A 12,656-nucleotide genomic window follows, 5' to 3' on the forward strand; every position below is an offset into this window, starting at 1 on the left:
TGTTGGGAAAAAAAAAAAAAAAACTTGGGAAAAGAAAAAAAAGAAACAACAACAGGACATGGAGACCAAGAAATCTTAAACAGATGTTTGAGAGAAAGGCCAGGCAGCTATAATACAATAATCTGTTTTGATTCAGCTTTAAAAATCAATGCAAAGGCAAAAATATCTAGATATTTAGACACATACAAGGAAAGATTTTAATTTACAAAGACACAATAATAAAAAAAATTTGGCTGATTTAAAAAACACAAATCAGGATGATCCAAAAGTGATTCTCTGCACTCTAAATGCCAGGATGTACCCTGGAAACATCTGCAGAGCCCTTGAAGTTGACCTCCAGATTAAGAGATTAAGAAAAATTAATAATGCAAGCACAAGAAATGTAAGGAAGCCCTTCTCAGGTTGTGTAGATGTGAGGGAATAAAGTTACCCTGGATTTCTTAGTGCTCCTGTAAAAAGCTCTAGCTTTCTGAGACATGGAGACTTTTATAATACAAAGATAGGGAATGTTTGATTTTGATGCTTCTAGAATCATATTGCCCTTCTTATAGTATGAGAATTACATCCGTAGCATTTGCCTAGTTAGTAACTCTGATCCTAAAGTATAAGGAAACTTCTCTTACCTTCTGGACAGAGCCAAAGGATTAGTCAAGCCTAGGTCCCCAGTTTAACCTCCCAAAGTGCCAGGACAGCTGGAGAGCTATCTTCCTATTTATCTAAATATCTAATTCAGTAATCTTCCTATTATATTTATAACTCAAAAGAGATGAAAACAGAACATGATAATATCTTCAGGTCTCAAAACCAGAGACATCTAAGGTTTATCTGGCCACTGGAAATATATATTGGCATTACAAAAGATTAGGGTGAGAATCTAGACTCCTTTCCTTTTTTCTCAAAAAAAAAAAAAAAATTGCCTTGGAGTCAATTCCGACTCATAAGGACCTTATAGGACAGAGTAGAACTGCCTCTTATTGTTGTAAAAAAATAAAAACTTAGGAAAAGAAAAAAAAGAAACAACAGCAGGACATGGAGACCAAGAAATCTTAAACAGATGTGGAGCAGCTAGTGGATTCAAACTGCTGGCCTTTTGGTTAGGAGCCAAGCTCTTAACCAATGCACCACCAGGGCTCCATTAGCCCCTTAAGCCACCTTTTGAGAGAGATTGGTTGTTATTTTCCACTGTCCTCTGTCTTTTCAGAGAGTCTAGTCACTCGTGGAGGAGATTTTTCTATCTGTCTCGTGTCTTGGCACTTAGTGGTAAGGTCTGACTCAAGCACTATCAGCATCAATGCACGTATTTACTGTAAGGCAGTTAATAGGACATCTGTCTCTATTTAGAATACCTCATTTGTGCCTTCAGAGTAAAATTAACAAAGATGAATATAAATGAATATGAAAAACCCAACAGTGGATATTTGCATCTTTTTACTATTTATATTCTTCAGGAATTGAGTGGAGAGAGGAAAAAATTGAACAAGCAGAGTAAAGTGGTGGGGGTAGGGGGAAGGAGATGGATGATAAATATATAGCTCTCTCTGAATTAAATGTTGAAACAATATCATTGTTAATTGTCTATCCATTACTTCCCATGTATTTTAAATTGTTGGTCTCAAAGATTCATACTACTGAGTGCTAATTAAATTGAGATAATTATAATATTAGGTGTGATATGAAGCTGTTAAAATTGTGTGTTCGGTAACACTGCATGCTCCAGGAATACATGTTTGTGTACAAAAATAAAATGAATAAATCTATAATTGAAGAATGAAAGAAAGTAGGTTAGTTTACCATATATTTTCCACATGAATCTTGACATTTGTAAAAGAAAGAAAACTATGGTGGGCCCAGCAATTATGATATTGATTCATTTTGTCCCTATCAATTTCCTCAAGAGTACATCCTGAAAAATAATCTGTTTCTTCAAATTTGAAATATGTCAAAATGAAAGTCTTTGAGTTTAGATGGTTAAAACTGACATTGAATTTTTATGTCTTTAGATTTGCAAAATATCAGGGGCTCATAGCATCGTTGAAAAAATTATTTCTGGTGAATAGTTAATTTATCTCTCTTATAAAATTTAAAAAATCAGACTGACCGAAACTTAGTGAGTTTTTAACACTTGAGTAGTGACTTGTAATAACTCATATTTTTTGCAAAATATCATTTTTCCTGAGTGTGAATGATCATATTTCAAAGTGTTTGAAAAATTAATTTTTAAAGGCAGTCATAAAAACATCACAGGATTTGATTTGTTTCATAACACAAAGGACTTATGAAAGCCAAAGTTCTAGGCATATAAAGTATTGGAATACTTATTAAATAGGTAAATAAAAAGATTGAGCCATAAAGTAGGAAGACTGTTTTTTAAAATAAAATAAAATAACATCTGCCACTAGACAAGTAATAGGTAAAAAAAAAAAAAAAACCCGTTGCCATTGAGTTGATTCTGACTCATAGCAACCCTATAGGACAGAGTAGAACTGCCCCATAGGGTTTCCAAGAAGTGGCTGGTAGATTCAAGCTGTTGATCTTTTGATTAACAGCCAGGCTTGTAACCACTACACCACCAGGGCTCCAATTGATAGAAGTTACAGGTTAATTCAAAAAAAAAAAAAAAAAAACACTAGAAGTAAATAATTGCCAGGGTAAAATAATTTTGCATTTGATTGCTCCCCTTCTATTTTTTTCAACAAATAATTTCTTACTTTCTTCTCTGTAGCACCACTAGGAGAGGCAGCTGTAAGAGACTGTGAGATAGACACAACATATTTCACTTCAAGTTACTAAGAATCAAACAAGGGCAAGAAAAATGAGACAAAGACACACATGGATGTAATACAAACAGTATTTAATCATCTATGGGGAAAGTTGATGATCTATGGGGAAAGCTCTCTATGGGGCAATTCTACTATGTCCTATAGGGTCACTATGAGTCAGAATCAACTCAAAGGCAATGGGTGGTGGGTATGGGGAAACCCTGGTGGCATAGTGTGTAAGAGCTATGGCTGCTAACCAAGAGGTTGGCAGTTCAAATCCACCAGGCTATCCTTGGAAACTCTATGGGGCAGATCTACTCTGTCCAATAGCTTCGCTATGAGTCGGAATCGACTCAATGGCAACAGATTTTTGGATGGGGAAAGTACAAACAAGTTACTTTAGGTTTCAAAAAAAAAAAAAATAGAGGCCTCATTAGGTTAGAAAAATCTGGAAGAGATTCAGGCAGCATGCATTTGAGATAGGCCTCAAAGAACGTACTAATTCAATACACATTAAAAAAAAATATGTCCCAGGCTCTATAACATAGCATTTCTGCAACTCTAGGGTAGAATGAGAAGTGGGAGTGATTAGGCAAACTTTAAGGGCCAGAAAGGATCATTTAGATTTAAACAGACAGACAGTGTGGAGTTACTGAATGCTTGTGATTAAACAACTAAGCTTATAAAAGCAATACTTTGGAATCATCAGGAAGCTGTTCATGCGACAGAATGCATAGGTGGCCAGGAAACATGTGAAAAGGTAATTCACTATTGGCTCTCCATCATAGCAGCATGTTGCTCAAGCAAAGCCATGTTATTAAATTTATAGCTATAAGGGAGACAATGACCTTGGTGGAGTCTTAGTAGTGTCTCAGGAGGGGAAATAATGGGAGTGTATTCATAAGTATTTGGAGCATGGGCTAAGTTATAGGAAGTGGATTATTTAAGATGGAGAACTGATTGGCTTTCAGAGAGTTTATGACAGTGGCATTGTATGGGGGGCAAGGCTGAGCCTTGAATTTGTTATCAATGAGTAAGATGTTATCTTGGTAATTAAACTACCTTAGTTGCTTCACTGTTTAATTTTCCAGTAGTATTTTCTAGAGCACATAGGTAGGTGTGATGGTTAAGATTGTGTGTCAATTTGGCTGGGCCATGATTCTCAGTGTTTTGGCAGTTGTATAATGCTGTGATCACTTTTCTGTTGAAATTTAATATAGGATCACCCCCATGATGGAACCTGCTGAGTGGTATTGGTGGAGGTGGGGCCTGTGGCGTCTCACCGCAGCCTCAGCCTTCATTTCTCCACCTTCTGCTGTCTACTTCCTTCCTGCTCGCCTTGCAAATGTTTTTGGCTTGTTCTAAATCTTGTCTGATCCTTCTGTCTCTTGTCTGCTCTCTGGTTCTTTGGACTTGAGTCAGCAGCTCACCTGTCCATCTTGGGATTCGCCAATCTTCACCGCCTGTGAGCAAGAGTCCTGCTCACCTACTAAGAGCCCTGCTCCCCAACCTGCTGATGTTGGGTTTGCCAGCCCCTGCAGCTAAGTGACACAGGAGAAACCTTGTGGTCTTACCTGCTGACCTTTGGGATTCCTCGACCATCATAACCTGTGAGCGGGATCCCTGCTCTCCAACCAGCTCATCTTGGGTTCACCAGCTTCTGCAGCTCCATGAGTTGGGAAGGGACTCTATCCTGATCCAAGGACTTGGGACATTCCAACCCCTACAATCGTGTGAGCTGTTTCCTTAATATAAATCTCTCTGTATATATTTATATGCATTACTAGTTTTGCTTCTCTAGAGAATCCAGCCTAAGACAGTAAGTGATAGTTACCTGGTCATAAACGTGTTTAGCACAAAGTCAGGGAGTGCGTGTCATCTCAGAATTGCTTATTACAGACATATAAACGTATAATTAGTTTGGAATTCCTTAACACCGGGATAGTATGTAATGTTGGCTTAAGTCATCAAAGTAAAATCCCATTGAAAGAAATGGATATTGGTAGATATTCTTGGTCTATTATGTATTTCAGAGAGGCCACAGCAGGAAATCCAGGGTAAGCGGTACGTATGTAGAGAGAGACAGAAAGAGAGATAGTGATAAGATTCTTGACACTGTCACAGTGACAGTTGCTGTTGGTAAAAATCCATAAAATGAATAGATATAAAACAACTGAACATACACTTTGAAAGCTGTCTTGACATGTCAATAATAAATCTTCAGTCAACATGTAAGAAAATGCAAGTGGTTATCACAGCTAGGAAAGTTCTGATCATCATTACTGGCCACCACTGATAGAGCAGGTGGGCAGGAAGGCAGGGACATGCTTTCTGTAACTCATCTGCTTGTGCTCATTAACATGCCTCTGCTGACGCCACACCAGATATTTGGCAGAGCCGCAGCAATCTTGACCTGAGAGTGTGCAGATCTTCAAAGCTCTCAATGATTCTTACTTAAAGAAATGCAGACGCCAAAAAGGTGAGCGAATGGCAAGTACAAGCATACAGAGCATAGCAAAACAGCTAAACATTCTGCAGTTTTATTTCACACAAAAAATGAGAACATGCCTTAGGTTTTGGCAAAATCTTATTCTTAAAAATTGATGTTCTAAATTTCTTGCAAATAATAAAATTATGAAAAACTTAATAATAAATAACAATTGGTGCCTAACAATATAAGCACAAGGTGAAAGAGAGAAATTTAAGAAGAGTTCTAAATATAGAATCAGTTTGTCAACTTATTAGATCTGAAGGGAAAAATCAAATTTGGTTGCAATGTAAAATGCTTTAAGACTAAAAGTACAAAGTTTAATTACAAGTACTCCCAATACTTTTTATCTAATTTTAAGAAAGGATCTTTATCCCTAACTCCTATTCTTCATCTGGATAACAGGTGTGTTGGATTCAATCCTTACTAAATTTACTTCTAGCCCGAAAGTGTTAAGATCAAATCAAATATCCAAGGGTTCCAGACAGAACAATGACAACAAAGTAACAGAAATACCAATAACAGAAAGGGAAAATGCAGTGTAAATCATATAGAGCTGGGTGGGAGGATGAAAGCTTTAATTATAACATGTTAAGCCCGAGGTAACTAGAGGATATGTAGATAGGGATGGATGCTAATGCACAGGTAAAAATTCTAGTGCTAAGAAAAGGCTATTTCTAGAAATATAATCATCCCTAGGAAAGCCATTTAAGGTTCTGAGAGTATATAAATTGTGTGAAGAAAAAAATATAAATCAGTGGTTCATTTACTAAACCCGGCCAATCTCCCTACTCTAACCTATCACTAAATAGTTACAAAATACGCCGTTCAAGCAGAGATGGAAACAAATATGTTGAAAACTTTTCCTGTGTGGCTCTAATATGCTCCCTCACTCTCCCTCTCATCTCAGTGCAAATCACTAGGATGTAGAGAAAAAAAAAAAGCATTGTTAAGAACTGTGAGGAGTCTCGGATTTTATCCTACTTTAAACTAACAAATTAACCTGTTGCAATTTCATGGATGCTGTCAGAAGACGTGAGACACTTGGGGCAGAGACAAAGGACTTTATTAATCATGACTCATCAAGCAGCATGAGTGTCAGCACGTTTGTGTCTATTCTACTTGCCCCAAAGTCTCACAAGAACCATGTAGACCAGGCTGTACATAGATACTAGCATGTATAGTGCACTACATCACAGAATAACTCAGAGTTTAGGGAAACCAACTATTTTATAAAGTACAGCATCATGGATTAAATTATGCCCCCTAAAAATATCTGTCAACTTGACTAGGTCATGATTCCCAGTATTGTATGATTGTCTACCATTGTATCTTCTGATGTGGCTCCCGTATGTGTTATAAATCCTATCACTATGATGTAATAAAATGGATTAGTGGCAGTTATTTTGATGATATCTATAAGATTAGATAGTGTCTTAAACCAATCTCTTTTGAGATATAAAAGAGAGAAGTGAGTAGAGAGACATGGGGACCTCATACCACCAAGAAAGCAGTGCTGGGAGCAGAGCACGTCCTTTGAACCTGAGATTCCTGCCCTGAGATGCTTCCAGGCCAAGGAAAGACTGGTGACAAGCACCTTTCTTCAGAGCTGACAAATAGAGAAAGCCTTCGCTTGAAACCGGCACCCTGAATTTGGACTTGTAGCTTACTAAACTGTGAGAGAATAAATTCTCTTTGTTAAGGCCATCTATTTGTGGTATTTCTGTTATAGCAGCACTAGCTGACTAAGACATACAGTAAGTATGCTTGTCCTTTGCTCCACAGGAAGGCAGTCTCTATTTTCCAAGACTGTTTGTTACACAAACAGTCTTGAAAAGGTAGAATAAAGAACAGTCAATACCTTGCTTCAAGATGTGTTAAAACATGTGAGACCCATGAGAGTTAATCTCCCAAAATTCCTTTCTTATGTTAGATAGACAAGACTTTGAACAGACTTTAGTTAACTAGAAAATTTTTCATCCGTTCAAGTTTTGAACATGTTGACATTTTAAATTATAACAAGGTATTGCATACTGGTGCTTTAGAGGGAAACATGGCAAAAAAAAAAAAATGTTCATAGGAGTCAAAGGAAAAAAAATGTGTAAAACCTAAAAATTAGCTTTTGAATTTTCCAAGGATGACAAACTCAAATACGGTGAAAAAGAAGGAGTGAGCTCTTGTAATCTGAGATGTAACATAAAGGATTTTCAAATACAGTGGATTGAATGGTGTCCTCCCAAAAGATACATTCACCCAAATTCTCAGATTTAGACTTTATTTGCAATAAGTTTCTTTTCTTAAGTAATTAAGGTAAAGATCTCTAGATGAGATCGTCTAGATTAGGATGGACCCTAAATTCAATGACAAGTGTCATTTTATAAAACAAAAGGAGAAGACAAACACACGCACATCGAAAGAGAGAGACAGGTTGGGAAGACAGTATGAAGATAGGGGCTACAAGCAAAGGAAAACCAAGGATTGCTGGACTTACCAGGAGTTAGGGCAGAGACATGGGATGGATTTTCCTTTAGAGTCTCTGTCTTAGTTATCTAGTGCTGCTGTAACAGAAATACCACAAGTGGATGGCTTTAACAAAGAGAAATGTATTCTCTCACAGTTTAGGAGAGTAGGAGTTCAGGGGTAGGCTTTCTATCTCTGTCAGCTCTGGGGGAAGGTCCTTGTCATCAATCATCCCCGGGTCTAGGAGTTTCTCAGCACAGCTACCCCAGGTCCAAATGATGCACTCTGCACCTGGTCTGTTTTCTTACTGATATGAGTTCCCTATCTATCTGCTCACTTCTTTCGTCTTTTATCTCCTATAAGATAAAAGGTGATGCAGGCCACACCCTAGGGAAACTCTCCTTACATCAGATCAGGGCTGTGACCTGAGTAATTGTGTTGCATCCTGCCATAATCCTCTTTAACATAACCTAATCTTGCCTCACTAGCTACAGGCAAAGATTAGGATTTACAACACACAGGAAAATTACATCAAATCAGAAAATGGTGGACAACCACACCATACTGGGAATCATGGCCAAGTGAAACATATTTTTGGGGCGACACAATTCCATCCATAACAGTTTCCAAAAAGAGCTAATGGTTATGGTTAATTTTATGTGTCAGTTTGGCTAGGCTAAGATTCTCAGTGGTTTGGCCAGAGACAGGGCTGGTTATTGCTCCATAATGTAATACAGAGTAATGTAATGCAGTGCAATGCAGTGTAATGTAACATAATAATGTAACCTAAAAAAAAATGATCTTCCATGATCTGATCTGATGTGATCAATGAATCAGTTGAAAAGGGAGTTCCTTTGGGGCTGTGATCTACCCCCAGAATATAAATGGATGTTTTGGCAGGGGTTGCTCTCTCTCAACCTTGCATTTTTCTTATTGTCTGACCTCTGGGATTCAGAGTTTACCAGCCCACATCTCTCTCTCTGTCTGCATATATGTAAATACGTCTCTCTGGTTTTGCTCCTCTAGAGAACCCAGACTAAGACACCAACCCTGCCGATAGCTAGATTTCAGATTTTTAGATTTCTGGCCTCCAGAATTGTGAGAGCATAACTTTGTGAGAGAATGTCACCAAGTTTGTGATATTCTTTTATGACGATATCCTTTTATGACACTCCTAGGAAACTCTTACAGTGACTCTGGACTGTAGTATGCTGTGTTGGGATGTGTGTCTAGGTAGGCATACGTGTGTACGCCAGGAAAGGGAATTGTGGAGTAAAAGAGTTGAATGAGAATGCAGTTATTGAAGCTAGGAAGCACAATTACATATCATTGTAGTGACTAATGAACAAAATGACTAGGTGTCTCACCTGTACCTTTCTTACAGTAACTGTTTGGTGTCATTCTGTTTTAGAGTAATATTGTGTACAACAGCTATTCTTTGTAAGAGCTGAGAGGTGCCAAAAGTAATTAGCAAGGCATTTGTCAAAAACAGTGTCTCAGTTCAGGAGCTAGAATTTGGCAGAGTCTCTAGTATTATCTTTTTTTTTTTTTTTTTTTAACAAGGTGGTATTGTACATCAAAAAAAAAAACATTGACAATGCTTCAGTTTTTTTTTAATAGTTTTTATTGAGCTTTAAGTGAACGTTTACAAATCAACTCAGTCTGTCACACATAAGCTTATATACACCTTACTCCATACTCCCACTTACTCTCCCCCTAATGAGTCAGCCCTTCCAGTCTCTCCTTTCGTGACAATTTTGCCAGTTTCTCACCCTCTCTACCCTTCTATCTCCCCTCCAGACAGGAGATGCCAACATAGTCTCAAGTGTCCACCTGATACAAGTAGCTCACTCTTCATCAGCATCTCTCTCCTACCCATTGTCCAGTCTCTTCCATGTCTGATGAGTTGTCTTCGGGAATGGTTCCTGTCCTGGGCCACAAGAAGGTTTGGGGACCATGACCACTGGGATTCCTCTAGTCTCAGTCAGACCATTAAGTCTGGTCTTTTTATGAGAATTTGGGGTCTGCATCCCACTGCTCCCTCAGGGATTCTCTGTTGTGCTCCCTGTCAGGGCAGTCATTGGTTGTGGCCGTGCTCCATCTAGTTCTTCTGCTCTCAGGATGATGTAAGTCTCTGGTTCATGTGGCCCTTTCTGTCTCTTGGGCTCAGGGTTGTCGTGTGACCTTGGTGTTCTTCATTCTCCTTGATCCAGGTGGGTTGAGACCAATTGATGCATCTTAGACGGCCACTTGTTAACATTTAAGACCCCAGATGCCACATTTCAAAGTGGGATGCAGAATGTTTTCATAATAGAATTATTTTGCCAGTTGACTTAGAAGTCCCCTTAAGCCATAGTCCCCAAACCCCCGCCCTTGCTCCACTGACCTTTGAAGCATTCAGTTTATCCCGGAGACTTCTTTGCCTTTGGTCCAGTCCAGTTGAGCTGACCTTCCCTATATTGAGTATTGTCCTTCCCTTCACCTAAAGTAGTTCTCGTCTACTAACTAATCAGTAAATAACCCTTTCCCACCCTCCCTCCCTCCCCCACCCCGTAACCACAAAAGTATGTGTTCTTCTCAGTTTATACTATTTCTCAAGATCTTATAATAGTGGTCTTATACAATATTTGTCCTTTTACCTCTGACTCATTTCACTCAGCATAATGCCTTCCAGGTTCCTCAATGTTATGAAATGTTTCACAGATTCGTCACTGTTCTTTATCGATGCGTAGTATTCCGTTGTGTGAATATACCACAATTTATTTAACCACTCGTCCATTGATGGACACCTTGGTTGCTTCCAGCTTTTTGCTATTGTAAACAGCTGCAATCAACACGAGTGTGCATATATCTGTTTGTGTGAAGGCTCTTATTTCTCTAGGGTATATTCCAAGGAGTGGGATTTCTGGGTTGTGTGGTAGTTCTACTTCTAACTCTTTAAGAAAACACCAGATAGATTTCCAAAGTGGTTGTACCATTTGACATTCCCACCAGCAGTGTATAAGAGTTCCAATCTCTCCGCAGCCTCTCCAACATTTATTATTTTGTGTTTTTTGGATTAATGCCAGCCTTGTTGGAGTGAGATGGAATCTCATCGTAGTTTTAATTTGCATTTCTCTAATGGCTAATGATCGAGAGCATTTTCTCATATATCTGTTAGCTGCCTGAATATCTTCTTTAGTGAAGTGCATGTTCATTTCCTTTGCCCACTTTTTGATTGGGTTGTTTGTCTTTTTGTGGTTGAGTTTTAACAGAATCATATAGATTTTAGAGATCAGGCGCTGGTTGGAGATGTCATAGCTGAAAATTCTTTCCCAATCTGTAGGTGGTCTTTTTACTCTTTAGGTGAAGTCTTTAGATGAGGACAGGTGTTTGCTTTTTAGGAGCTCCCAGTTACCTGGTTTCTCTTTGTCATTTTTGGTAATGTTTGTATTCTGTTTATGCCTTGTATTAGGGCTCCTAACGTTGTCCCTATTTTTTCTTCCATGATCTTTATCATTTTAGTCTGTATGTTTAGATCTTTGATCCACTTGGAGTTAGTTTTTATGCATGGTGTGAGGTATGGGTCCTGTTTCATTTTTTTGCAAATGGATATCCAGTTATACCAGCACTATTTGTTAAAAAGACTATCTTTTCCCCAATTAACTGACACTGGGCCTTTGTCAAATATCAGCTGCTCATATGTGGATGGATTTATATCTGGGCTCTCAATTCTGTTCCATTGGTCTATGTGCCTGTTGTACCAGTACTAGGCTGTTTTGACTACTGTGGCTGTATAATAGGTTCTAAAATCAGGTAGAGTGAGGCCTCCCACTTTCTTCTTCTTTTTCAGTAATGCTTTGCTTATCCGAGGCTTCTTTCCCTTCCATATCAAGTTGATTTGTTTCTCTGTCACATTAAAAAATGACATTGGAATTTGGATGGGAAGTGCATTGTATGTATAGATGGCTTTTGGTAGAATAGACATTTTTACTCTGTTAAGTCTTCCTATCTGTGAGCAAGGTATGTTTTTCCGCTTAAGAAGGTCCTTTTTAGTTTCTTGCAGTAGTACTTTGTAGTTTTCTTTGTATAGATCTTCTATATCTTTGGTAAGATTTAGTCCTAAGTATTTTATCTTCTTGGGGCTACTGTGAATGGTATTGATTTGGTGATTTCCTCTTCGATGTTCTTTTTGTTGATGTAGAGGAATCCAAGTGATTTTTTTATGTTTATCTTATAACCTGAGACTCTGCCAAACTCTTCTATTAGTTTCAGTAGTTTTCTGGAGGATTTCTTAGGATTTTCTGTGTATAAGATCATGTCATCTGCAAATAGAGATAATTTTACTTCTTCCTTGCCAATCCGGATGCCCTTTATTTCTTTGTCTAGCCTAATTGTTCTGGTTAGGACCTCTAGCACAATGTTGAATAAGAGCGGTGATAAAGGACATCTTTGTCTGATTCCTGTTCTCAAGGGAAATGCATTCAGGCTCTCTCCATTTAGAATGATGTTGGCTGTTGGCTTTGTATATAAAAAAATGCCCTTTATTATGTTGAGGAATTTTCCTTCAATTCCTATTTTGCTGAGAGTTTTTATCATGAATGGGTGTTGGACTTTGTCAAATGCCTTTTCTGCATCAATTGATAAGATCATGTGGTTTTTGTCTTTTGTTTTATTTATATGGTGGATTACATTAATGGTTTTTCTAATATTAAACCAGCCTTGCATAAACACCTGGTATAAATCCCACTTGGTCATGGTGGATTATTTTTTTGATATGTTGTTGAATTCTATTGGCTAGAATTTTGTTGAGGATTTTTGCATCTATCTTCATGAGGGATATAGGTCTGTAATTTTCTTTTTTTGTGATGTCTTTACCTGGTTTTGGTATCAGGGATATGGTGGGTTCATAGAATGAGTTAGGTAGTATTCCATCATTTTCTATGCTTTGAAATACCTTTAGTAGTAGT

This window comes from Loxodonta africana, chromosome 4, assembly GCF_030014295.1.
Source record: "Loxodonta africana isolate mLoxAfr1 chromosome 4, mLoxAfr1.hap2, whole genome shotgun sequence".
Lineage (NCBI taxonomy): Eukaryota > Metazoa > Chordata > Mammalia > Proboscidea > Elephantidae > Loxodonta > Loxodonta africana.